Source organism: Halichoeres trimaculatus, unplaced genomic scaffold (genome assembly GCF_033239565.1).
Source record: "Halichoeres trimaculatus isolate MK-OKI-2021-1 unplaced genomic scaffold, fHalTri1.1 fHalTri1_scaffold_5, whole genome shotgun sequence".
Lineage (NCBI taxonomy): Eukaryota > Metazoa > Chordata > Actinopteri > Labriformes > Labridae > Halichoeres > Halichoeres trimaculatus.
This window is the reverse complement of record NW_027437183.1, coordinates 165001-190000: the sequence shown is the minus strand read 5'-3', so window position 1 is coordinate 190000 and position 25000 is coordinate 165001. Positions and strand designations below refer to the sequence as shown.

The 25000-nt window shown below is 45.5% G+C and overlaps 1 protein-coding gene across 2 annotated transcripts in view; it reads right to left on the bottom strand.

Moving 5' to 3' along the window:
• LOC141790198 (spermatid perinuclear RNA-binding protein-like) overlaps window positions 1–22023 on the bottom strand; it is a 74844-nt gene extending 52821 nt beyond the window's left edge. The window contains exon 1 of one of the 2 annotated variants that reach the window (XM_074669897.1): window positions 21784–22023. The gene's annotated coding sequence lies outside the window, so the exon portion shown is untranslated. The remainder of the gene's footprint in view (window positions 1–21783) is intronic. The other variant, XM_074669896.1, reaches the window with a different exon arrangement.
• Between the last annotated feature and the right edge of the window lie 2977 nt (window positions 22024–25000).

Sequence of the window (25000 nt, the reverse complement as noted above, 5' to 3'; positions counted from 1 at the left end):
AGATAGATAGAAAGATAGATATATAGATAAGTAGATAGATAGATAGATAGATAGATAGATAGATAGATAGATAGATAGATAGATAGATAGTAAATAGATAGATAGATAGATAGATAGATAGATAGATAGATAGATAGATAGATAGATAGATAGATAGATAGATAGATAGATAGATAGTAAATAGATAGATAGATAGATAGATGATAGATAGATAGATAGATAGATAGATAGATAGATAGATAGATAGATAGATAGATAGATAGTAAATAGATAGATAGATAGATAGATGATAGATAGATAGATAGATAGATAGATAGATAGATAGATAGATAGATAGATAGATAGATAGATAGATAGATAGATAGTAAATAGATAGATAGATAGATAGATAGATAGATAGATAGATAGATAGATAGATAGATAGACAGATAGACAGATAGATAGATAGATAGATAGATAGATAGACAGATAGACAGATAGATAGATAGATAGATAGATAGAAAGATAGATATATAGATAAGTAGATAGATAGATAGATAGTAAATAGATAGATAGATAGATAGATAGATAGATAGATAGATAGATAGATAGATAGATAGATAGATAGATAGATAGAATTACCCATAATGCACCTCCAGCAGCTCCAGTCACCTCCTCCAGCCTGCTGAAGGAGACTGAACCCCGGGAGGAGGAGGTGAGCGTGTTTATTCAGGTCGTTTTCGCTGAGGGGAACTTTTCTGAGCGAGCTTTAATGTTCACACATGGCTTCAAACAACGCCCCACGCAATCCTGCGTCTGCGCCAGCCGCGACGGGAAGCACAGAAAGAGACGGGGAGCCTTGTTCTGTGCTTCAAAGCTTTCATGACAAACATTTGATCCGACAACAGAAGACGAACGCGCTCTTAATCCACAGTCTCAGGACGGAGTCAGAGAAATCTGATAACTAAAAATACTCTGATCAGAGCGTGAGGAGGTGTCAGAGAGCCGGGTGGAGCAGAGGAGCAGGAGACAGCAGGAGGAGGTGCAGACACTCAGGAGGAGGTGACACACAGCCATCTTCAGGTAACCAGATCCTCCCCCCAGAACACACACACACACACACCGTCACAAATCAGCTCGTCTGTCAGGGCGTGACGGCCTCAGCTCACACGCTACACACACCGAGAGGAGGCGCCATGAATGCTAACAGTGTGTGTGTGTGTGTGTGTGTGTGTGTGTGTGTGTGTGTGTGTGTGTGTGTGTGTGTGTGTGTGTGTGTGTGTGTGTGTGTGTGTGTGTGTGGGCTCAGGGACAGAGATCTTCTCTTTGTGTCGTTTCTTTTGAGGAGCTCTGTGAGTCCTGACCCCGTGGCTCAGCCTTCTTCTGGCTCACAGACAGTTTTTCAGACCCTGATGAACTTTTACAGGAACATTTACAGGTTTTTAAACTCAGACTCAGACTCAGACTCAGACTCAGACTCAGACTCAGACTCAGACTCAGACTCAGACTCAGGGTGATCTCCTCGCTGAGCTGGAGCAGTCCGACTGCTGCTGCTGCACAGACGATTAAAGGAGCTGAAACGCTGAAGGAGCGAGACGCAGCTGGAGACAATCACACACACACACACTCAGACACACTCAGAGTGTCAGAGAGGAGGGCTGCTGCTTCACACACAGATCCATGTTTACCTTTAGGAAACCGCAGATATCTCCCAGCATGCTCCACTTCTGCAGAAAGCTTGTTAAAATCTGACAGAGAGGAGAGGTGGCGTCAAACTCTCCATAAAGCGTCTATCATCAGGCTCTGAGGCGACAGGTCAGAGTTCAGGGTCACACCAGCAGGAGGAGCGATGAGTCAAAGAGCAGAGCGAGGGGTTTACACCAGGTTTAAAGAAGTCCAGTGAAAAACACCCGGACAGAGAGGATGCTCATCAACACCTGGTCTCTGTAGTTTCTGAGTCTCTGTTTGAAGCCGCTCTCCTGGAAATCAGCTCAGAGCTGCAGAAACTCATCGTGTTCGCTCCGAGCTGAGCGCCACGTCTGATCAGGGCTTCAGGACGTGATGATTGGAGCAGGTGATGGAAGGAGGTGAAGAGGAAACGAGAACAGATAAACCTCCAGGATTATAAAACAGAGATTAACTGTTAATCTGTTCCAACATGAGCTGAATTATTTCCTCCAGATTTACCGTGTTTCTCCCTCTGATCACAAACGATGAACCACAAACACAGACTTCCTTCTGATTGGTCAAACCCCAACATGTTCCCTGACATCACAGGTCAAATTCAGCCAATCAGGAGAAGGAGTCAGGCTCATTTCACCTCTGCCTGTTGACACTGTGGCAAATCCATTAAATGAGAATAAAGTCAATTTTGTTGGATTTTAATCTGCTTAACTCAGCTTGATTTGGATTGTGTAAAGTTATTCTGTTCAGACACTCAAACTGGTTCAGACACTCAAACTGGTTCAGACACTCGATCTGGTTCAGACACTCAAACTGGTTCAGACATTCAAACTGGTTCAGACATTCAAACTGGTTCAGACACTCAAACTGGTTCAGACACTCAAACTGGTTCAGACACTAACTGGTTCAGACACTCAAACTGGTTCAGACACTAACTGGTTCAGACACTCAAACTGGTTCAGAAACTCAAACTGGTTCAGACACTCAAACTGGTTCAGACACTCAAACTGGTTCAGACACTCAAACTGGTTCAGACACTCAAACTGGTTCAGAAACTCAAACTGGTTCAGACACTCAAACTGGTTCAGACAATCAAACTGGTTCAGAAACTCAAACTGGTTCAGACACTCAAGCTGGTTCAGTTGGAAAAGCTGTTTTGATCTGGAAGGATTTAATTCAGTTTGGTTTACTTTGCTTTCATACGTTAAAGTAGTTTTGATGAGACTCAGTTTGATTCAGTCAGATGTACATTTTTTAAGTTATCACTGCTGTAACGCTGACACACACGGACACACACACACACACACACACACACACACACACACACACACACACACACACACACACACACACACACACACACACACACACACACACACACACACACACAGACACACAGACACAGCTGCTTTGTGATGAAACAGCTGATCCAGGGTCGTCTCTTCCAGAGGATTAAAGCTTCATTAAAGCATTAATGGATCAGTGCTGCACTGTGGGCCTGAAACACCAGAGTAAGCACAACACACTCCTCCCTGTCTGACACTAAAAGCACCAGCAGTGTGTGTGTGTGTGTGTGTGTGTGTGTGTGTGTGTGTCTGTGTGTGTGTGTGTGTGTAAGCCTTTAATTACAGACTCACACTGTGGTCCGTCTTATTTCTCTGATGTCGGGGAAACAGTTTGTTGTTTCTCCAACATTTTCTTCATCTTGGAAATAAAAACTCTGCAGCTTAAAGCAACAGTCTGTGGGTTTGTTGTTCAGGCTCGTCTGCTCGTTCAGTCAGAAAACAAACAGGTCTGTTAGTCCTAACGTCCTGTTACCGATCGGCCCCGTAGGTACGACTGCAAATAATCATCCAGTTAACTAATTACACCATGAGAGAGACACAGGTGCTGACTACGTCATGATTCAGGGGAAAACTCCTGGGAAACCCCATCACACAAAGTCCAACTGCGAAAACACAAACAGCTGTTATCAGAGAGTCAGTCAGGTAAACAAAGAGAAAGAGAAAGTTTGGTGATCTTAGTGTTTCTGAGCGTGCAGTGGAAAACCTCAGTCATAAAATCAGTGATATGAAAACTGCTCTGAGGAACAAGCTCTGCAGCAATGCCCCAGATCCTCCATGATTAACTCTTAAAGCAGTTTATGAACTCCAACATTTCCCCACACACAGCTCCAAGGACCCAGACGTGTAACAGCAAAGAAAACTTGTTAAACTGACAAAAATGGACACAACTTTTCAAAAAAAAAAGATTTTTTTTTGTTTTTTATTTAAAAATGTTTTGATTTTTGCCCAAAAAAATGTAAATTTTTAAAAAATATTTTCAAGTTGTTGAAATAAAAATTAAAATGGTTGCAAATTTATTACATTTAATTTTTTGTGACATTTGTGCAATATTTTCATTCAAAAATTTTGGATGTTTTTTGCTAATTTTTGAAATATTTTTATTTTGCATATTTATTTAATTTAAGATTTTTCTATAATTATTGCAATTTTTTGAAATCCTGAAATTACTTTTTTTTTTAAGAAAGTCAAATTTTTAGAAATTTTGTCTAATTTTTTAAAAATAGAAAAAAATCACATGTTCAATTACATAAATTCAAAAATCTTGTGATGTAGATATTTATTCACTAGATTTTAACCATGTATAGAATCTGTAGTAGACACTATATATTTTTTATGGTGAAGGTAAAGTAGATTTTGTGGCTCCTGAATGACTCTAACCCAGGTGAGCTGAGGAAAAACTGCTCCTATGAAGGTAAAGGTAGCAGACGTCTGGTCAAGAGGAAGTAGATTCATGTCCTTTCAAAATAAAATGTGATTTGAAATAAAACAGGAGTCAAAGCGATCTTTAAATTTGGGGGTTAAAGGAGAAAGTAAAAGCACAATTAAACGTGAAGAGCTCCTCTTCAGATGAAGATTTAAAGCGTTGTTTAAAGTTGCTGTAAGTTTGTTTTTAACGTCTGCTTTAATCAAACCTCTGTCAGACTCTTTCCTGTCGTTAAAACGATGGCGTAATGGAAATCTTCAAACCCAGACCTCATGAAAGGAAAGGATATTTTAGATATGAGGAAAACAGCAGCAGTAGTTTCAGAGTTAAAGGTGTTAAACTTCCTCTCAGCAGGTTGGAGGATTTAAAGCTTCCTGTGAAAATGTCAAACCCTGACCCTGTCGCCGTCCTCTCCGCGAGGCTGAATGCCAAACCGCCGGCCGACGATGGAGGGAGCTCAGGACAAACTTTCCAACTAAGTGAAAAGTTTCTGCTGAGAGTAAAGGAGGAGATCGATCCAGACTGGGAGACAGTGCTGCTCCCTTTGTATCGATGAGGAGATGAGGAGTCCGTGGACGGTTTCTGCGGAGTGACGAGGAGGAGCAGAGAGCCGGAGACGTTACTTCATTATTCTGAGCGACACAGGAAGAAGCTGAGCTCAGATCCTCGTCTTCACCGTCCCTCTTCACCGTCCATCTCCTGTTGGTGAAGATCTTTAGCTCAGAGAGGTTTACACTCTGCAGAAAGTCTGTGTTTCCTGTCTTTGTGTGTGTGTGTGTGTGTGTGTGTGTGTGTGTGTGTGTGTGTGTGTGTGTGTGTGTGTGTGTGTGTGTGTGTGTGTGTGTGTGTGTCTGTGTGTGTGTGTGTGTGTGTGTCTGTGTGTTTCAGGAATCAGCTGATGGTTTTCATCTGGTGTGAAAAATGGATGAAGGTCATGTTGAGCGGGGACATGGGAAACAAATCAAAGGTTTGAAAAGTGAGATACTGATGATGTAGGAAGTGGAGTTAATGTGTGAAACAGACGCAGCGTGGAGCCGTTCTTTACAGAGACGTCATCCATAAATCATGGATCCACAAACAACAGGAGAGAGAGAAAAATCATCTCTTTGTTTTAATCTGGGAACGAATTCAGCAGAAAAACCTCCTTCATCAGATTCACTTTCCTACAGTCGTCACTGTGTGGGGACAAACTCCACGTTTTTATGTCGACATGGTTTTTTAATCGTAAAGATCGAACGTCCGTCTCTAAACTGTACAAACAAAAAAACAACGTCTCAGCGTTTCAGTCAAATCCTCTGTGGAGAGGAGACGACATCTTAACTCTCTGCTAACTGCTCACACTTTACTTCAACAAGTGTCGTGTCTGTAGCGCCCCCTTCTGGGGTCGGATCAGTATGTCTGACACCAGAACCAACCAACAGACAAAATGTGAGCCGTGCTGAGACGAACAGAACTGAACCACTCGGTGGAAACGAGCTTTAGAGATTCAGTTAACGACTGTGAAGGTGGATATGATCTAATCTTTAAATTCTGTTATTTTACTGAGGGACGTTTGCACCGAGAGCTGCTGTAGGGAGGATCTGTTTAATGTGGCTGCAGCGCCACCCTCTGGCCCGGAGTCTCACATATATGGTCTGAAAGAATGTGACTTTTAACCTGACGTGTTTGTTTTGGATCAAATTATCTTTGATCAAAGTTTTATTGGACACAACTCGACGTGGTAAAGTATTAATCAGTTCAGTTACACAGCGCTAAGGTTTGACGCGTGACAACAAGCTAACGTCAGTGTTTTCCTGAAACTGAGACCAGCACGAGACCAAAAAGACCCAGGTCCGTCTGCAGGGTCTTCAGGTCCGTCTGCAGGGTCTTCAGGTCCTCCGTCTTCAAACCTGTAGCTGCCAGCTGCCGTCCCCTCAAACAGACGTTACCTTCCTGAACCATCTCTCTGACTCCAGGGTTTTCTGACTCCAGGGTTTTCTGACTCCAGGGTTTTCTGACTCCAGGGTTTTCTGACTCCAGGGTTTTCTGACTCCAGGGTTTTCTCCGGCCTGCTCTGGTTCCTCCCAAAGCCTCCTTCAGGATTTCAGCTTAAAGAAAGGATCAGCTGATGTTGGAGGTCACCACTCCTCTGGTTTCAGGTCTTAGTTCAGTACAGGGTCTGCTCTGGTTCCCACACGCCCCCTGCCAGGAGGGGGCAGGGTTGGCTGAGGAAACGCAAACAGGATCAAGCTAACTGAGCCAACTGGTACCAAACTGTTCTGATCCAAACCGGACCGCTGGGTGGAAACGGGGATCTCCTGGTCAGACTGAGGGAAACTTTTTGAAGATCACTCTCAAACTCCTCACAGCCCCTCTAACCTCGTTTTTGGTGAATGATTTTTAGGGAAGTACCAAAACCAGGTATCAGCATCGGGTGATACCAGCCTTATTTTAAGGTACCGGTACCACAGACTGTATACAGAGTGGACAGCTCTGCCTTTTAGCGTTGTACGGGTTTGGAGCCAAAGCCGACTCTGAGGGACTGAGAGACTCTGAGTGGAGCTGAATGACAAAATTAATAATTTGTTTTTTATTTCAGTCTAATCACTTCCTGACTCTACCTCCAGACATATTTTATAATCTCCAAAAAAAATACACGAGAACGTCAGCTGTCAATCATCGTTAAAGGTTACGTAAAGCCTCGTTTTTAACCTCGTATAACTAATGAAAACAAAACTCTTCAGAAAAAAGAGGACTTGGATACAGACAGCCAAATGATATCTTCAAATCACCACAACAATCAGACGTGAGAAACATTTCTACCAGGTGGATTAATTTTTTAAAGTTTGACCACAGCTCATCTGGAATGACTGGGGAGATGGATTCTTAAACCTATACTGCAGCCAGCCACCAGGGGGAGCAGTTTTTAGGAGACCTCACTTCAAGCCGAGCAAGATGACGTCCATTTTTTTACAGTACGTCCTCGTCTCTGCACCTTTCTCCAGTTTTATCCCCACAGTCTGGAAACAGGCCGTGATGCTTCTTCATGGGATGTTTTCATGTTTTTATCGGAGTTTATCCGTCATTAAATGTCTGTTACATCACATTATGAACAGACGCTACAGGAAAATAAACATTTATGAGTTGAAATAATAATCACATGAACCATTTGTTTCCTGAATATTGAATAATTATTTCAGTTTTCCTGAACCAGCACTTTTTCCTGTGGAAAACCAGTTTGATGAAGAAAATGCTAAATGCTAATGTGTTGTAGTTGTGGAGTGATTAATGTGTGGGGGCTAAATATCAGGATCTGAACTGAACAAATCACTTTCTCTGTCAAAGTGAGTCAACCTGTTCCCACTGAGCGACTCCACACATGGCGTCAGCATCATCACATCACTGTGAGTAACCAGGTGATTCAGCCAATCAGCTCTAACGAATTAACCACCACATGTTTCTGGACAACGTAGAGGAAAACTTTTCAACTTTCAGAAAAAGTAGGAAACAGGGTCAACAGATCAGCCTGGAAACGCAAAAAAATAAGTAATGTTTACATTTTTTTCAGGGTCAGAGTAAGGAACCAATCAGGGAGGAGCCAGCTCAGTACAGGTGGCTCCAGGCCACCACTGTTGCTCCACCTGTTCACAGGTGTGCCTGCTCAATGCCAGGTCAAACCTACAACCATCAGACCTCTCTGATCCAGATCTGAGTTTGTTCCCCTGATCGTAACAAACTGCAGGACTGTGAAAGCTGCACCCCGGGCTAACAGAGCAGGTTGCTAGGCGCCGCCCTGTTGGCTATGGCTGCCTGCTGCAGCAGCTCTCTCTTCTTTGTTGGTTTCTTGTAATTGTCTCTTTTTCGTCATCTTTGTATTTGGAGTGGATCATTACTTTGTATGGTTCATTGTTGGTCATGGACACCAAACTTTTTGTGTCTTCAGTGATATTTTTACTACTTTTCTCCTGTGTTTGTCTGGAGATCCTGCATGTAACCATGGCTGCATTGTTTACATGTGAAATCAGCTGTTAGCAGCCTGTATCATGTCAATGCTAACTGGTGCTAGGCCAGATGTTTCCCACAAGGTGAGGAGAAGGAGGTGAGGACGACGTGCTGGTTCTCAGGTGTGAGCTAAGAAGTGACGACATGGACCTGTCCTTCCATCCATCGTTATTGGGAACGTAAGATCTATCTCCAATAAGATGGACGAGCTAGCTGTGCTAACCCAGCAACAGAGGGAATACCAGAGGGCAGAGTAGCATCATGCTATCGATGCTGTTCACCTTGATGTTTGAGCTGAAGACAGAAATCTGAAGTGTGAAGAGTTGCTGCAGAGGTTAGTCTGAGTTCATCAGGAGGAAATCTGATCTGATCCCTTCCAGGTTGGAGCTCACAGCTCGACGTCTGAACTCATCAGAGACTAAACTCAACTCATCAACTTCCAACTAAGAGCACGGACGATAAAAACAGGGTTTTAGTGGCTGGTTTGGAAAGTGACAACTCTTTTCTTTTCTTAAAAATGGTCAATAAAGAAGTTTTGCTTTCCTTTATGTGTTTTTGGAGGATTCTTCCTCTGAGTCGTGCAGGATGAATCAGGACCTGAAGGATGTGGATCTACAGAGTTCAGATGTTTAGAGGCTGAAATTCATAAATAATCCCAAAGTAAAACACCACTCCTGATTTATATCTTCCTGTTATCCTGCAGTCTGAAGATAAAGCTCTGATTTATGATTTTCTTCAGTTAATTTGACAGAAACACGTTTGAGTCGCAGACGCTGTGACCAGGACACACAGACCTGATCTCTGAGCGCCCGCCGATTTACTCTGAGAAACTGAAGCTGAAACAGAAACTAAAGAGGAACAACGAGCGTCTGGTTTTCAGGATTCTCCAGCTGCCGACGTGAAACACCAACAAATACGACGAGAGGAGAGTTTAACACCAGAGAGCTGCAGATCAGCTCCTCACAGGACACCGTCCACCCCGAGCAGAGTGTACGGACAGCAGGAGGCGTGTGTGTGTGTGTGTGTGTGTGTGTGTGTGTGTGTGTGTGTGTGTGTCAGTCAGGTAATGGAGACATCGTATGGCAGCTCACGGCTCGGCTCGCGGCTCAGCACGCGGCGCTCGGAGCTCAGGGAGGAAACCTGGACACAGACTGAAGGACGCTCAGATTAAACCTCTCTGCTCCTCCGTCACCTCCCTGAGCGTGGAAACGAAGGTTTAGAGCAGAAACACCTGCTCCATACACCCCTGCAGCTCACCGTGTGTCTGCAGTTTGTTAAAGTAAAGGATTAACAGGTTAAAGTGGGTTTCTCTGAGCTGAAACAGTCAGATACTCAAAGCCCAGGGATCAGGACCAGAGAAGCTGGATCAGTCCATCGCTCGTTCACAGACACATTCAGGGATTTCTACAACATATGAACACGTAGAAGATTAAAAACCTGCACACGCTCAGTCTGAACATGCAGGGTAAAACTCTGTATCTATGTTTGAAACAACAAAAAACAGAATAAACCCTCTTTAAAATTTCTGCAGAGGACGATCAGATCTCTCTGCAAACAAGCTGCACCTTCAGCCCACCACAGGAAACAAAGTCCTCACAAACAAAAGTCAGAAACAGATTTCATCTTTGGGACTTGTTGGGGACTCGTTCGGCTTTTAGTCACAGGAAACGCCACAAAATGCTGAACCACGTGGTGCAAACAGGAAAAGATCCATTTATCACACAGACTTTAAATGTGAAGGAAGCTCAGTCCTCTGACTCCAGCTGTCCTGATAACGCAAACAGTCAGGCTGTGTCTGAAATGTCATACTAACGTACTACTCATACTAAGTGTGACGTCAAAAATAGTATGTAGTGCGTTCACATTAAATAGTATGAAAAGATTATGTGCGCGAGAAATACCCGGATATAAACTATATCGGTAAAAATTGTAAGTATGGGAGGTGGGCATACTAGTCGTACTGACACGCCCCATAATGCATTGCGAACCCCGTATTTATAAACGTAAATACAGAATGAGATGACAAGATGAGAAGCAACTAAAATGGACTTAGCTCTACAGGGAAACCTAAACGTAAGTACAAAGAAATAAAGTGCCTGAGGCGACGGACGGATCGTCTTCGGTGTCTGCGAGCAGTAAACATTTTTTAATTTTTTGAAGAGAGATGAATTCGTCTTGAGACCGGTGTTAGCTAAAAATCATCCACAAGCGAACTTCCTGTTTTCAAAATAAAAGCACCCTTTATTATCTCCTTTAAGTTCTTTAACGTGTTTGTAAATTGGGCTCTTGTTTTGGAGCGGACCGGAAGTTTCTTCCATAGTATATTGGCGCTCTTAACAGAATGTCCGAAATGTCGAAATTAAATTTGTATCCGTGCGTTTTGTGGCCCAAATGACCACATTTTGGTTTTCTACGTGACGACTTTCTCGCCTAAAATGTTCTTAAAACTTTCAAATGTGGAGAATCAACAGAGATATTTGATAGCCTGGTGTGCTTCCATAGACTTATGTAGCTTCCAATTTTTGTCATTGGAGGTTTTGAAATGCATCATGGGAAACCGAGTAGTATACTACAGTGTAAACGGTTGGCACTCTAATCATACTTATAGTATGTAGTATACAGTATATACACAACGACCATGTAGTATGTAGTATGTTAGTATGCCATTTCAGACACAGCCTTAGTGTTGACCATAGTCTCTGTGATGTCACCCATTTGTTTCTGATGCAGAGTTTTGAAGCCCCGTGTCATCAGCGGCCATATTTACTTGACTCTATCTGTCTTTGTTGGAGTCAGGATGAGGTAAAGAGGAAAAACTCCAGCTTCTTTACAGGGCTACAGCTCACCTGTCAGTCAGGTCAGCTTATACGGGCAAAACTTTAATATCTCTGAAAAAAATGTCAAAAACAAATGTTTTCCCTGTTCAAAATGTGCTGATAGAGAAACGATCCATTCAGACGGAAATCCTTTTTGAATCAGTTAACGTGTGTGTGTGTGTGTGTGTGTGTGTGTGTGTGTGTGTGTGTGTGTGTGTGTGTGTGTGTGTGTGTGTGTGTGTGTGTATGTGTGTGTGTGTGTGTGTGTGTGTGTGTGTGTATGTGTGTGTGTGTGTGTGTGTGTGTGTGTGTGTGGTTTCTGGTGCTCCTGCAGCCAGCCTCTAGTGGACACTCCAGGAACTGCAGTTTATAACACGTCTGTGTTCCCTCCTCATTCTTAGACCTGAGGTTCCTGCTTGGCACTGATGGAGGATGGAGCCAAACGTCAGGGTGTAGGTGGATCAGGTGGATCAGGTGGAGGTCTGGTGGATCAGGTGGATCAGGTGGATCAGGTGGATCAGGTGGAGGTCTGGTGTAGGCTGTAGTGCAGCCTCCGTCCACTAGTTGGGGCTGTGGCTCCAGTTTAAGGCTACAGGGATCCTGCTGCAAATCTTGACCCTCTGGATGAACGTTTTCTCTTGTCTTGGTGACTTTTGCAGCTACGTTTTTCACTCCTCTCTTTCCTCTCCATGTTTCTGCTCCACGTTCCTGCTCCACGTTTCTGCTCCACGTTTCTGCTCCACGTTTCTGCTCCACGTTTCTGCTCTGTCTGCAGCAAGAACTGTGGAGAATATTTATCTATAATTAAAAAAGACAAACACCTCAGCCTGAATGTGTCTGAGCGTCTGTCCCCGTGCTCACAGAGCGTCTGTCCCCGTGCTCACAGAGCGTCTGTCCCCGTGCTCACAGAGCGTCTGTCCCCGTGCTCACAGAGCGTCTGTCCCCGTGCTCACAGAGCGTCTGTCCCCGTGCTCACAGAGCGTCTGTCCCCGTGCTCACAGAGCGTCTGTCCCCGTGCTCACAGAGCGTCTGTCCCCGTGCTCACAGAGCGTCCGTCCCCGTGCTCACAGAGCGTCTGTCCCCGTGCTCACAGAGCGTCCGTCCCCGTGCTCACAGAGCGTCTGTCCCCGTGCTCACAGAGCGTCCGTCCCCGTGCTCACAGAGCGTCTGTTACACAGATGAAAACATGAAAAAGCTGCTCTCCCTCCTGAACGAGGGGTTTCAGGGCCAAACGCTCACGGAGGAAGCTGAGTCCTAGAGGAAGTGATTATTCCTGAGCGATGATGTGATGGTGAAACGTGTCCAGCAGGAAAAAGCCCAGCAGGCTTCTGTCCTGGTGGGATGTTGGCAGAGGACGACGTGAAACGGGACAAAGGCCAAATGTGTCTGAATTATGAGTTTAACCCTGAAATCATATTTTCACGCTCCTCCAGACTCGAGCAGAGCTGGAGCCGAGCTGGAGCCAAGCTCTTCACCTGAGGGAGCTGCTGAATGTGCCAGCGCCGCAGAAGAGGATGTGAAATCCTCCTTTCAAGCTGCCAGAGCAGGAACGCCGCGAGAATATCTCAGTCCCTGTGAAAATGTTGGCAGACGTCCTGCTCCTGTTTCTCCCTCACTGAGCCTGAAACAAGCAGCCGGCGTCCTCCTCCAGCTCAGCAGCTCTCACAGGAAAACCAGGAGGTTTCACCGGAGCCACGGCGCCTGGCGTGAAGATTCACTTCAATCTGACAACAACCAGGTCGCTGCGTTGGTCGCTGCGTTGGTCGCTGCGTTGGTCGCTGCGTTGGTCGCTGCGTTGGTCACTGCGTTGGTCGCTGCGTTGGTCCTGAGAGAAACGACGACTCCAGAGTCAGAGAGAGGCTCCAAAAACAGCCGGGGGCAGAAACACGACAACTTTTACTGAACAGATTCACGTGTTTCACCTCCCTCTGAAACCGAAACGTTTGATTCAAAACCAGAGAGCGCAGGAACTCAGAAACCTGGACAGAAACTGTTCCCAGTGTTTGTACCAACGACTCTGTGACGCCCACAGATCATACGTGGTTTCTGTCCGTGTTTCCCTGTGGCTCTCTCATTGGATCTTTAACGTTTGTTTCCAGCAGCTGGACACAGATGGAAACATCAGAAACAACTCCTGACTCAGCGCAGACTCTCAGAGACGATCTGAACCGTAACCATGGCCTGAGCTGCAGCTGAGCGACTCATTCAGTATTAAAGAGGGACGCATACACTCACCGTCTGCTCCGTCCCTCACAGTCTGCTCCGTCCCTCACAGCGTGCTCCGTCCCTCACAGTCTGCTCCGTCCCTCACGGCGTGCTCCGTCCCTCACAGTCTGCTCCGTCCCTCACGGCGTGCTCCGTCCCTCACAGTTTTCTCCGTCCCTCACGGCGTGCTCCGTCCCTCACAGTCTGCTCCGTCCCTCACGGCGTGCTCCGTCCCTCACAGTCTGCTCCGTCCCTCACGGCGTGCTCTGAACGGCGTAGAGTTCAGTCTGCTGTCTCCTCTGCAGCTGGTTAGTTTTGTCCTGATCCAGGTGATGAATTCATGGATGGTTTTGTCCTCTGAGTTTCTGCCAAGTTGGCGCCTGTTCCTGAAACCAAAGCTCAGGCGCCTCATTTTTATTTTCATCAATTCCTGAAATTTTCAGATTTTAAACAAACAGTTCAGAGCTTCAGAAACGACCGGCTCTGAATGAGCGAGAGGAGCGGTGATGTTTCAGGTTCATTCCTGAACAGGTGGTGAGTTCACAGGACGAAAAAATCCCCGATGGGCAACTGTAACTGGGCAATGTAAGCTAGCTGCTATGACTCCAGCAACCAAAGAGCTGCAGGGAGCTGCAGGGAGCTGCAGAGCTGCAGAGAGCTGCAGAGAGCTGCAGGGAGCTGCAGAGAGCTGCAGGGAGCTGCAGGGAGCTGCAGAGAGCTGCAGGGAGCTGCAGAGAGCTGCAGGGAGCTGCAGACAGCTGCAGAGAGCTGCAGAGAGCTGCAGAGAGCTGCAGAGAGCTGCAGAGAGCTGCAGGGAGCTGCAGGGAGCTGCAGAGAGCTGCAGGGAGCTGCAGAGAGCTGCAGAGAGCTGCAGACAGCTGCAGACAGCTGCAGAGAGCTGCAGAGAGCTGCAGAGAGCTGCAGAGAGCTGCAGAGAGCTGCAGAGAGCTGCAGACAGCTGCAGAGAGCTGCAGAGAGCTGCAGAGAGCTGCAGAGAGCTGCAGAGAGCTGCAGAGAGCTGTAGAGAGCTGCAGAGAGCTGCAGACAGCTGCAGAGAGCTGCAGAGAGCTGCAGAGAGCTGCAGAGAGCTGCAGACAGCTGCAGAGAGCTGCAGAGAGCTGCAGAGAGCTGCAGAGAGCTGTAGAGAGCTGCAGAGAGCTGCAGACAGCTGCAGAGAGCTGCAGAGAGCTGCAGAGAGCTGCAGAGAGCTGCAGACAGCTGCAGAGAGCTGCAGAGAGCTGCAGAGAGCTGCAGGGAGCTGCAGAGAGCCGCAGAGAGCTGCAGAGAGCCGCAGAGAGCTGCAGAGAGCCGCAGAGAGCTGCAGAGAGCTGCAGGGAGCCGCAGACAGCTGCAGAGAGCTGCAGGGAGCCGCAGACAGCTGCAGAGAGCTGCAGGGAGCCGCAGACAGCTGCAGAGAGCCGCAGACAGCTGCAGAGAGCCGCAGAGAGCCGCAGAGAGCTGCAGAGAGCTGCAGGGAGCCGCAGACAGCTGCAGAGAGCTGCAGAGAGCTGCAGAGAGCTGCAGAGAGCTGCAGAGAGCTGCAGGGAGCTGCAGAGAGCTGCAGAGAGCTGTAGAGAGCATCAAAGGTTAGAGGAGCAGAGTCGTCCTCAGAGACTCTCAGAGTAAAATCACAGCGTGTTCTGGTGATGAGGTATTTCTGTCAGCACAGATCAGATTCCTGCTCTTCTCATCTTCACGGCTCTTTCTGAAGGCGTACGGAGCAGGAGGAGGACGGCTCAGAGAGGAGGAGGAGGAGCAGGAGGAGGAGGTGAAATAGGAGTAGACAGAGCTGATGGCAGCATGAACCTCCTGCTCAGGTTTCACTGCTTCACCTCTGCACGCGCTCAGTTCCTGCAGCAGAGTAAACAATGTGCTGACGCAGGTTTCCCTGAATATTAATACACACTCATTATTTATGAGAGGCCGACGTTAGCAGAGCTGGATCTGATGCAGTCGCTCCGTCAGCTACTGATCAATCAAACTGTCTGAGGGCCTGAACCGTCAGTCTTCCTCCTGTCCAGCAGGGGGCGACTCTGCGGAGAAAGCTGGTCTGTGTCAGGTCTTGGTTTGGTTTTAACCAAAGCAGCACGATGTCACAGGTAGAGCTCAGTGTGTCGGTGGAAACAGTTTTTATCGTCCACCTGTTTCTCTGAGAGGTCGTCTGTTTCCACGCTCACAGCTGCTGAACACCTGGAGTCTTTTTCTGAATGATTAATCCCTCGTCAGGAGGCCCACGGGCTCCTCCTCTGGCTGTGATTAACAGATTTATCACATGTTGGTTCAGGCTGAGGCTGGGAGCACAAACAGGAGCAGGAGGAGGAGGAGAGGAGGAGGAGCAGGAGGAGCAGGAGGAGGAGCCTAAGATCTCACAACACAACCAAACTGAACCAGAGGAACAGAACAAAGAGGCGCAGCAACATTTACGATATATCAGCATCAGTGTCAGCTGCTGGTCAGTCGAGGAGGAGAAGCTCATTTTTTTCCTGCTTTTATGATAAATATATTTATCTATTTAAAGGTAAATTCTCCCCTCTGTGTCAGCTTGTTATCAGCTGGAGCTGCTACATGAGACTACGACAGGCTGTAAGTGTGAGTGACAGGGGGAGAAGCTCCTCAGCTGGAGCTGCTTATTGGTGAAAAGAGAGAGAATCTTCAAACACAACGCTCGTCGTTTTTAAGAAAAGTAAACTCACTGGGGATCGATAAAACCTCAGAAGATGCTCCTGTGGAGGGTTATACTTCAAGATCTCTGACTGGCTCATTTCACTGTCAATCAAAAAGGGATTCAGCCTCAGACAGATCATCCAATCATCATGCAGAAGCCCAGCGTCCAGGCCAGCCCACTGCCTCATAGACCCCCAGAGACGCTGAGCGTCCGATGGGCGGGACAAAGCCCAGCGTTTATCCAATGACCGTCCAGTTTCCACAGTGGAACAACCCACTCTACGCTTCCCCGCTGAAGCCAGAAGACGCTCAGCGTCCGACTGTGTTAAAGCGCTGAGACGCTGCGGGGATGAATGAGAAGGAGGTGGAGCCAGTTACCTGTGATAGGAGCTGATTCTGAACTAAAGATGAAGGAATTCTAGCTCAGATTTTATCAATGAAATGTTCACCAAAACCAACACAGAAAACCCAAAACAGAGACCAGATCAACCCACAAGGTATTAACAATAAACACCAAAACCCCTCACAAGACCTGAACCAACCAAAACCACAAGAACTACAGACGCAGAGAGGAAACAAGACAGGAATCAGAACTGAAACTCAAGAAAAACCAAAACTCTGAGCTAAAGACCAAAGACCAAAGACTAAAGACCAGATTGTGACAGAGGCGCTCAGTCGATCTTCACTTCCAGGTCCCATCAGTTTTATCTTTGAGATTTCTCATGTTTTAAGTTAAACTTCTTTACATCACGTTTGGTTAGTTACTAACCCCTAACAATCACAACAATCTGACTCATAACTGATGATAGAGCGCACAACGCTACGATACGCTACAATATGCTACGATACGCTACGATACAATATGCTACGATACGATACGATACGATACGATACGATACGATACGATACAATATGCTACGATACGATACGATACGATACGATACGATACGATACGATACGATACGATACGATACAATACGCTACGATACGATACGATACGATACGATACGATACGATACGATACGATACGATACACTACGATACGATATGATACGATACGATACGCTACGATACGATACGATACGATACGATACGCTACGATACGCTACGATACAATACGATACGCTACGCTACGCTACGATACGATACGATACGATACGATACGCTACGATACGATACGCTGCGATACGATACGATACGCTACGATAAGCTACGATACGATACGCTACGATACGCTACGATACGATACGCTACGCTACGATACGATACGATACGATACGATACTATACGATACGATACGATACGCTACGATACGATACGATACGATACGATACGATACGATACGCTGCGATACGATACGATACGATACGCTACGCTACGCTACGCTACGATACGATACGTTACGATACGATACGCTGCGATACGATACGATACGATACGATACGATACGATACGATACGATACGATACGATACGATACGATACGCTGCGATACGATACGATACGATACGATACGATACGATACGATACGATACGATAGATCAGGCCTGAGTACATGACACACAGATGATAATCTCATGATTCAGTGTGAAGCCGGACAAACATTCACAGAATCTGATCTATTAAAGACTTTAAAGCTCCTCTCAGGAAAACACAGGTTGGTTATAGCGCCACCATGTGGAGTCATAGAGTAGTGTCTGAACTTTAAGACAGAGGACAAGTTTGTTGGTCTCTGGAACCATCTCTACGTTAGCAGTTAGCTGTTAGCAGTTAGCTGTTAGCAGTTAGCTGTTAGCTGTTAGCAGTTAGCTGTTAGCAGTTAGCATCTCCTGCTCCATATGTTTTCATCAGCGAGAACGACTGTCTGGATCAATAAAAATAAATCACTGCGCTGCTGAAGTCGAACTTAGGATTAGAGAACAGTAAGGTCATGGTAATCTGATACACCAGAGATCATCTGATCACCCCCAGGTCAAAGGTCAAAGGTCAAAGAGAGCTGCAGGGACAGAGCGTGGAGCTGCAGCCTGAGCTGACCTGCAGTCTGCGCCCAGCGGTCAGACGTCTGTCAGAGTCTGTGAGGATTTACTGTTAGCATAACATCAGTGTTTCCTTACACACAGCCCAGGACCAGCTGATCAACAGGAAGGTGTCACACACACACACACACACACACACACACACACACACACACACACACACACACACACACACACACACACACACACACACACACGCTGAGGCCCAGTCAACACTTTTAGCTGCTCGCGCTCCTGCAGGCCGACTTTGGACCAGCACCAGGCTCCAGTTACCGTTTCTATTTACATTCTTCAGGCTCAGAGGAGAAACCTGCAGCAGCCGGAGCCGGCTCCACTGACCCGGGACACACCAGATACACATCAGACCCCCAGGACCTCCCAGGCTGAAACCTGACCTGGACACTCAGAGCCCAGTGTTGATCTGGATCAGGCAGAGAGGAAGACGCAGCTCACACACACACACACACACACACACACACACACACACACACACACACACCCATCAAGCTGCTAAACCAGGACAGAGTCCCTGATTTCAGTCACTTCCTCCCAGTAGCCCTCACAGAACAGGAAGAGGAACTTCATGTCTGCCTCTGACCTTAACGAAGGCTCAGAGGAAAACCTGATGAGCTCTCACAGAGCCTCACGTGACTGAGCAGGACTTCAGGAGATCAACAAACCTGGTGGAAGACCGGGCGCGTGTCACAAAATGCAGCAACAGTTTATAAACCTACGACCTCTGCTGTGCTCGCGGCCCAAAGCCTCCAGCTACTGTCTACGGTGGCCAGTAGGGGTCAGACCATGTGCAAAAGACACAACACGAATGCAAGAGCAAAAACACAAACGCAAACGCCACAACGGAAGTTAAAGAGGGTAGTTATTCCAACGAACACAGAAAAGTTAAGAAAGTAAATAAATGATTTTCTTCTTTAACTTCATCTCTGAAAAATAAAACCATTTCCTCTCTTTAGCAACTTCCTGTGTCCGTTAGAAAAACTGCCCTCTTAAAGGGCAAACAGCAGGTTACAGACAACTGTTAAGAAATCTATTGGAAAATGACTTAAAAACAATTTCCTGAAAGAAAATCCTAAGCTAATAAACCACAGGGTCTCCTGGAGACGTTTGAGTACGAGTTTTTATACTTGTGCATTAAAAAGAGGTGTTGAAGGTGACGTCACAGAGAGGAGTCCCTCTGCTTCTGCCTCCGTTCAACAAACATGGATCAGACTGTCTCTGCTGTCGATGAACAGGAAGATCATCTGAGTTCCTGTCCATACGATGGTCCTCAGGGTTATAACTGTGAGCCTGTTAGGAAAGATGGAGACCAGGACCAGGACAGGATGAGGAGGAGTAACGTCTGAAGGAGACCAGAGGAGGTGAGGTGTGAGGAGAACCAGAGGAGAAAGGAGCAGGTGTCCTGAGTTAGCGCTGTTAGCTAGTGATGTGTAGCTTAACGCTGTGTTCACATCAACATGTTTACAGAGTCCATCAGAGTCCATCAGAGTCTATCAGAGTCCATCAGAGTCCATCAGAGTCCATCAGAGTCCATCAGAGTCTATCAGAGTCTATCAGAGTCCATCAGAGTCTATCAGAGTCTATCAGAGTCTATCAGAGTCCATCAGAGTCTATCAGAGTCCATCAGAGTCCATCAGAGTCCATCAGAGTCTATCAGAGTCTATCAGAGTCTATCAGAGTCTATCAGAGTCCATCAGATTCTATCAGAGTCCATCAGAGTCCATCAGAGTCCATCAGAGTCTATCAGAGTCTATCAGAGTCCATCAGAGTCTATCAGAGTCCATCAGAGTCCATCAGAGTCTATCAGAGTCTATCAGAGTCTATCAGAGTCTATCAGAGTCCATCAGAGTCCATCAGAGTCCATCAGAGTCCATCAGAGTCTATCAGAGTCTATCAGAGTCTATCCCCTGATCCAGAGTCAGGAAACCAGGACTTAGCTTCGCTGCTCAGCTCACGTTTCTGTCAGGCTGAATCTCAGGTTGAATCTCAGGTTGAATCTCTGATAAATCTTTGTTTACGTCTGTCACTGGGAGCCGAGCTAGAGGCTGCTTCAGCCGCGTCAGTCTCACCTGGACCTGGTTTCCCATCCTGAACTCCACCCACAGACTTTATAAAACAGACTCCATCACATCAATCTTCCTGTTGAGAAACGGGCACCACAGATTTTTTTTCAGACTGATGCAGAAATGAAGTCCCGTCTTATCAGCTGCACAAAAACGAATCCGAGCAGGAAAGCTAACTCACCGAGTCTGAAAAAGTGGACTCTATGTCCTGATAAGCTAATATTTCTGCATCCATCCATCCACACACCTCTGATCCATCTCAAAGGACGGTCAAATTAAATAACACTGAGGAAAAACATGACCTGAAACGCTCGATCTGACTCATGACAACCTGTTATCCACATTATCTCAAAGCGGGTGAAGGAACGTGAGTCTCTTTGTTACGTCAAATGAGGCGATGCTGAAAAAGAGCGTTTTACTCAGATACACTGAAAACAGACACTTCTCCCTCTAAATTTGAGCCTTTTTTGTTGAATATCAAACTAAATCAGCGACTGACTTAATCTACTGCCTTTATCAGACCATGTTAGGTGTTAACTCAAAAAAAATGTAACCTGTAATTTGCCCTTTAGCTTCTGTCGTGTTGTGACTTTTACGTTTGTTTCGTGGCGTCTTCATTTCTTTCTGCAGCGCGAGAACAGGAAACATCTTCATCACTGATTTTAGACTAAATATTTAATTAAACTGATCTCAAAATGAAGCCACAGAAAACAGTTGCACTGCATTTGTTCAGTAAAGCATGTCCTCTCTGGGCCTCCGTAGCTACTGTCACTGATTCATGAATGGTTTAAATGTTTTTGTTGTGGTAAAAAAAAACATCTGGGAGTCAGGTTTAATGTTTCTGTCAGGAGTCTCACTCACAGTCAACACACCGATCAGAGAGGAATCATGGGAATTGTTGTCTTATTGATAAAAACACCATCACCCTTCAAACTGTGAGTTTCTGTTGAGGCCTGAATCAGATTTCCTCTCATTTTATCTTGAAGCGCTTTAAACTGGAAAAGTCCACTTTTCTTTCAGCTGTAAATTAAATTAAACTCTGATTTTAACGCTTTAATGTCATTTTCATGGAGCCTGTGCGCTCCTGATGGATTAGTGTCAACAACACGTCTTTAAAAAGACCCGGATGAAACCTGACCCGGCAGGAAAGCAGAGTATTGATTAATTAAAGAGGAAACTTGATATGTGATCGATCCTCAGCGGACAGGTGGATCAGAGGCCCACCTGGATCCTGTGACCTCACACGGACAGGTGATGATGGAGCACAACTTCCGCCAAAGACCGCAGGGAGTTGGTTTAATGAGATTTAAAGCTTTCAACGTGTTTTTTAAACGTGTTTTTTAAACCTTTGAACCGCAGGAACAGAAAGTGTTTCCCCGGAGCTGGATCCGGACGGTGACGGACATCCCGGAGGAAAGTTGCCGCTAAAACGTAAATGTTGGAGAAATAAAAGCTCCTGAAACATGAACCCAGCTCTGAACCTGTGGTTCCTGCAGAGCAGAGCGAGCAGAGCCGATGGGACACCCCGCAGCCCCTCCATCCCTCCAAACTGTCACTGAGAGCGGACTCTTACCTCCGCGGACGGTCCGTTCACAGCACCGGGAGGAGGAGAGCCCGTAGCTCCGTGAAAACTCCCAGCTGGAGCAGTTTCTGGGTCCTGAAACAGGAACAAAGTCCAGGTTCCGGTGTCGGTTTGTATCCGGACAGCAGCTGACCGCGTGGAGCGGAGCGAGCAGCAACAACAGCGGCGGAGAGCGACGGTCACCGGGCAGCAGCAGCAGCAGCAGCAGCTCGCTGTCAGCGCGCAGCGGGGATCAGGCTGCGCATGCGCCTGACGACTGCTACTGCGAAACAGAGATCGTCTAATGATGAGATGCGCCACTCAAAAACACCTGAACCGGAATCTGATTTTTTATTATTATTATTTTTTAACAAGTTTATTAAAAAAAAGGTCCGGAAAAACAAAGCTAGAGACTTTAAATGAGCAAAAGACAAAAAGATTAAGAAAGTCAGACTGATGTCAAACAATGAAAATCATGACTTAGTATATTTTAAAAAATGTACAAAGTTGACTTTAAAGCTATTTTTCTCAATTAATGTACTAACACAGTTCAGAAGAAGAAGAAGAATATTTACTTTATCAATCCCCTTTGAAAAAAAAAAAAAAATCACCCTGTGAAAAGAGGACAGCAGTGGTGTTCACAGACTTTTGAAGGGCAGGGGCAAAAAGAAAAAAAAAGGGACCCACAAAATGTTCTGGGCACCGTGGAGGGCAACAAGTTCGGAGTGTTTTTTGAGAGCACTTTAGCTCATGGTTTTACATCCCATGAGGACAGTTAGTCATGTTTTGACCACCAGGAGGGCGTTAGAGCACGTGTTTTTCTACAGCTGGGCCATAAGGGGGGGGCACTGAGCTTCTGCTACCAAATTGAAGTAAATCAGATGGTCTTGTTATCATTTTTGAGAGGTTACTTATAGTTTTTAGACATTATTTAATTATTTCTCATACATTCCAGCTGTTTTGGATTGGATTTTGTAATATATATATATATATATATATATATATATATATATATATATATATATATATATATATATATATATATATATATATTCTAAGCCAATAGTAAAAAGAAAAAAAAAGAATTTCTCATAGCTGAAGTCAATTTATTTTACATTTTTTAAGAATTACCTTTGTTTTGTTTTGAAACTTTTAAAAATAACTCCAGTAAAATCAGGCTAACCCTCTTTAACTGGAACATTTAAAAACAACCAGTGTTGACTAAAATGCTTTGTGAGGTAAAAGGCAGATTAAAATAATAAATATATAATAACCACATGATGAAAACAGAAAAATTAATTTAGGGAGGCTGATGTCCCTAATATTTTGCCTTTCTTGTATTTTGATGAAAACCAACATAATCAGTGGATTTTCAGGAAGTTTGACTCATTATTCTGTTTTCTTTAAGTAAATTATCAACGAGTTATTGCAGATTTACACCGTATCACACAGAAACATGATCTGCTGCAGCCTCCATTAGCGTGTTTATTTTATTTGTAGGTTTTTCTTTTTTTCCTGATGCACGCGGGGAGGCAAAGTGCTGTTGTTATTCTGCTCAAAGGGCCGTGAACTCTGATGACAAACTGAAATTACAACACGGAGGGAGCCATGGAAGCTGCACCCAGCTCCAGATTAATGGATGATCACCTCGGACTATTTTTACTCTGTTTACACGCTCCCCCCTCAGCTGATTGAGTCACTGCAGCCAGCCGGGCAGCGTGACAGTGATGTATGCATGTTCCATCTGCAGCCTCTAATTTCACAACACGGCTGTTTCATTACGCCTCGCGTCTGCGCTCGCTTTGCTTTTTAATCACGGGCTGCAGAAGAAACACAGACTGCTGAAAAAATAACCCCAGAAACCTCCAGAGATCCTCAGACCAGACGCTGCGGCACCTTGGACACACATTCATCACAAAGCTCAGACTGGAAAACTTTTTTAGGCTTGGAGAGTTTGAACTGGACAAACTTATAAACTCTGACGATGAGTTTTAAACTCTCACCTGAAATAAAATGATTTCTGAATCTGATGAAGCTCCAACTTCCAGGGCTGGAAACTGACCCCAATTCAGAAGTCCCAAAACTGCAGTTCCTCCAGAGTCCACTAGAGGCTGCCCCCAAAAGTGAGACAGCCCTTCATAGAGCCTCATGTTAAAAGAGCAGAAATAAACATGTTAATGTTCAGGTATGAAACAGTTTGGTCACAGTGTCAGACGGGCTGGATTTATGTGTTAAGATTAGAGATCAACGTGAGGGGGCGTGGCCTGTTTGAGTGACAGTTGAGAGCGGTTAGGTGTCTGAACTTAACCCTGGAGCTGTGTTGGTGACCGTTTAACACTTGGTTTAATTTTAGCATCACTTTATCCACGTTTGCACAAATTAGAAACTAGCTAATTATTTCTCTCTTTTTTATTATTTAAACATTTTACTTTAACTTTTTTATTTCACTTATTATTTAAGTAAGGCACAAGCCCTAATATCTATCACAAATTGTGACTTATGAGGTGTTGGCGGTTTTATTTTTGAGTGGTTTATCTGTAGGAAACGTCTTTTCTTTGACAGCAGAGCTCTAACTCTTCCCACCTGATGATAAACCTGAGTGTAAAAACAGTCGCCTGTGGTCGTTTGACTCTGGTTTCTTTGATTTCTGCCTCAGTAAACAGTCAAAGCTGAGTGATGAAGACTCTCGTCATCTTCTTCTCCTCTCTGCGGCGTCTCCGAGCTGTGAAGCTGATTTAACAACAAGAAAAGAACAAGAGGACGAGTGTGAAAACTCACAGCCGAGGTGTGAAGAGTGCTCAGGATCTTTCTTTCCACAGCAACACGACTCTGTCACGGCTCTGCAGAGAGAAGAGATTAAAGCTGTTTCATCAGGGAGGAAACGTTTCTTTGTTTACCTTTTTACCTGGAATCACCTGAAAACAAACAAACAAACACAAACAAACAAACAAACAAACAAACAAACAAAGGCTCGCTGACTCACCGCTCAGTGATGAGTCGACTCCGTCAGCAGGTTTTCTGAGGAGCTATGAGGAGGTGGCCTTCACCGACTCTCTGAAGAACAGGGACAAAAGAAAGCACACACACACACACACACACACACACACACACACACACACACACACACACACACACACACACACACACACACACACACACACACACACACACACACGTCCTTATTCCATCCCTCTGTTGCCCCTGTAGTATCTTCATGTTTTCAGCTCTG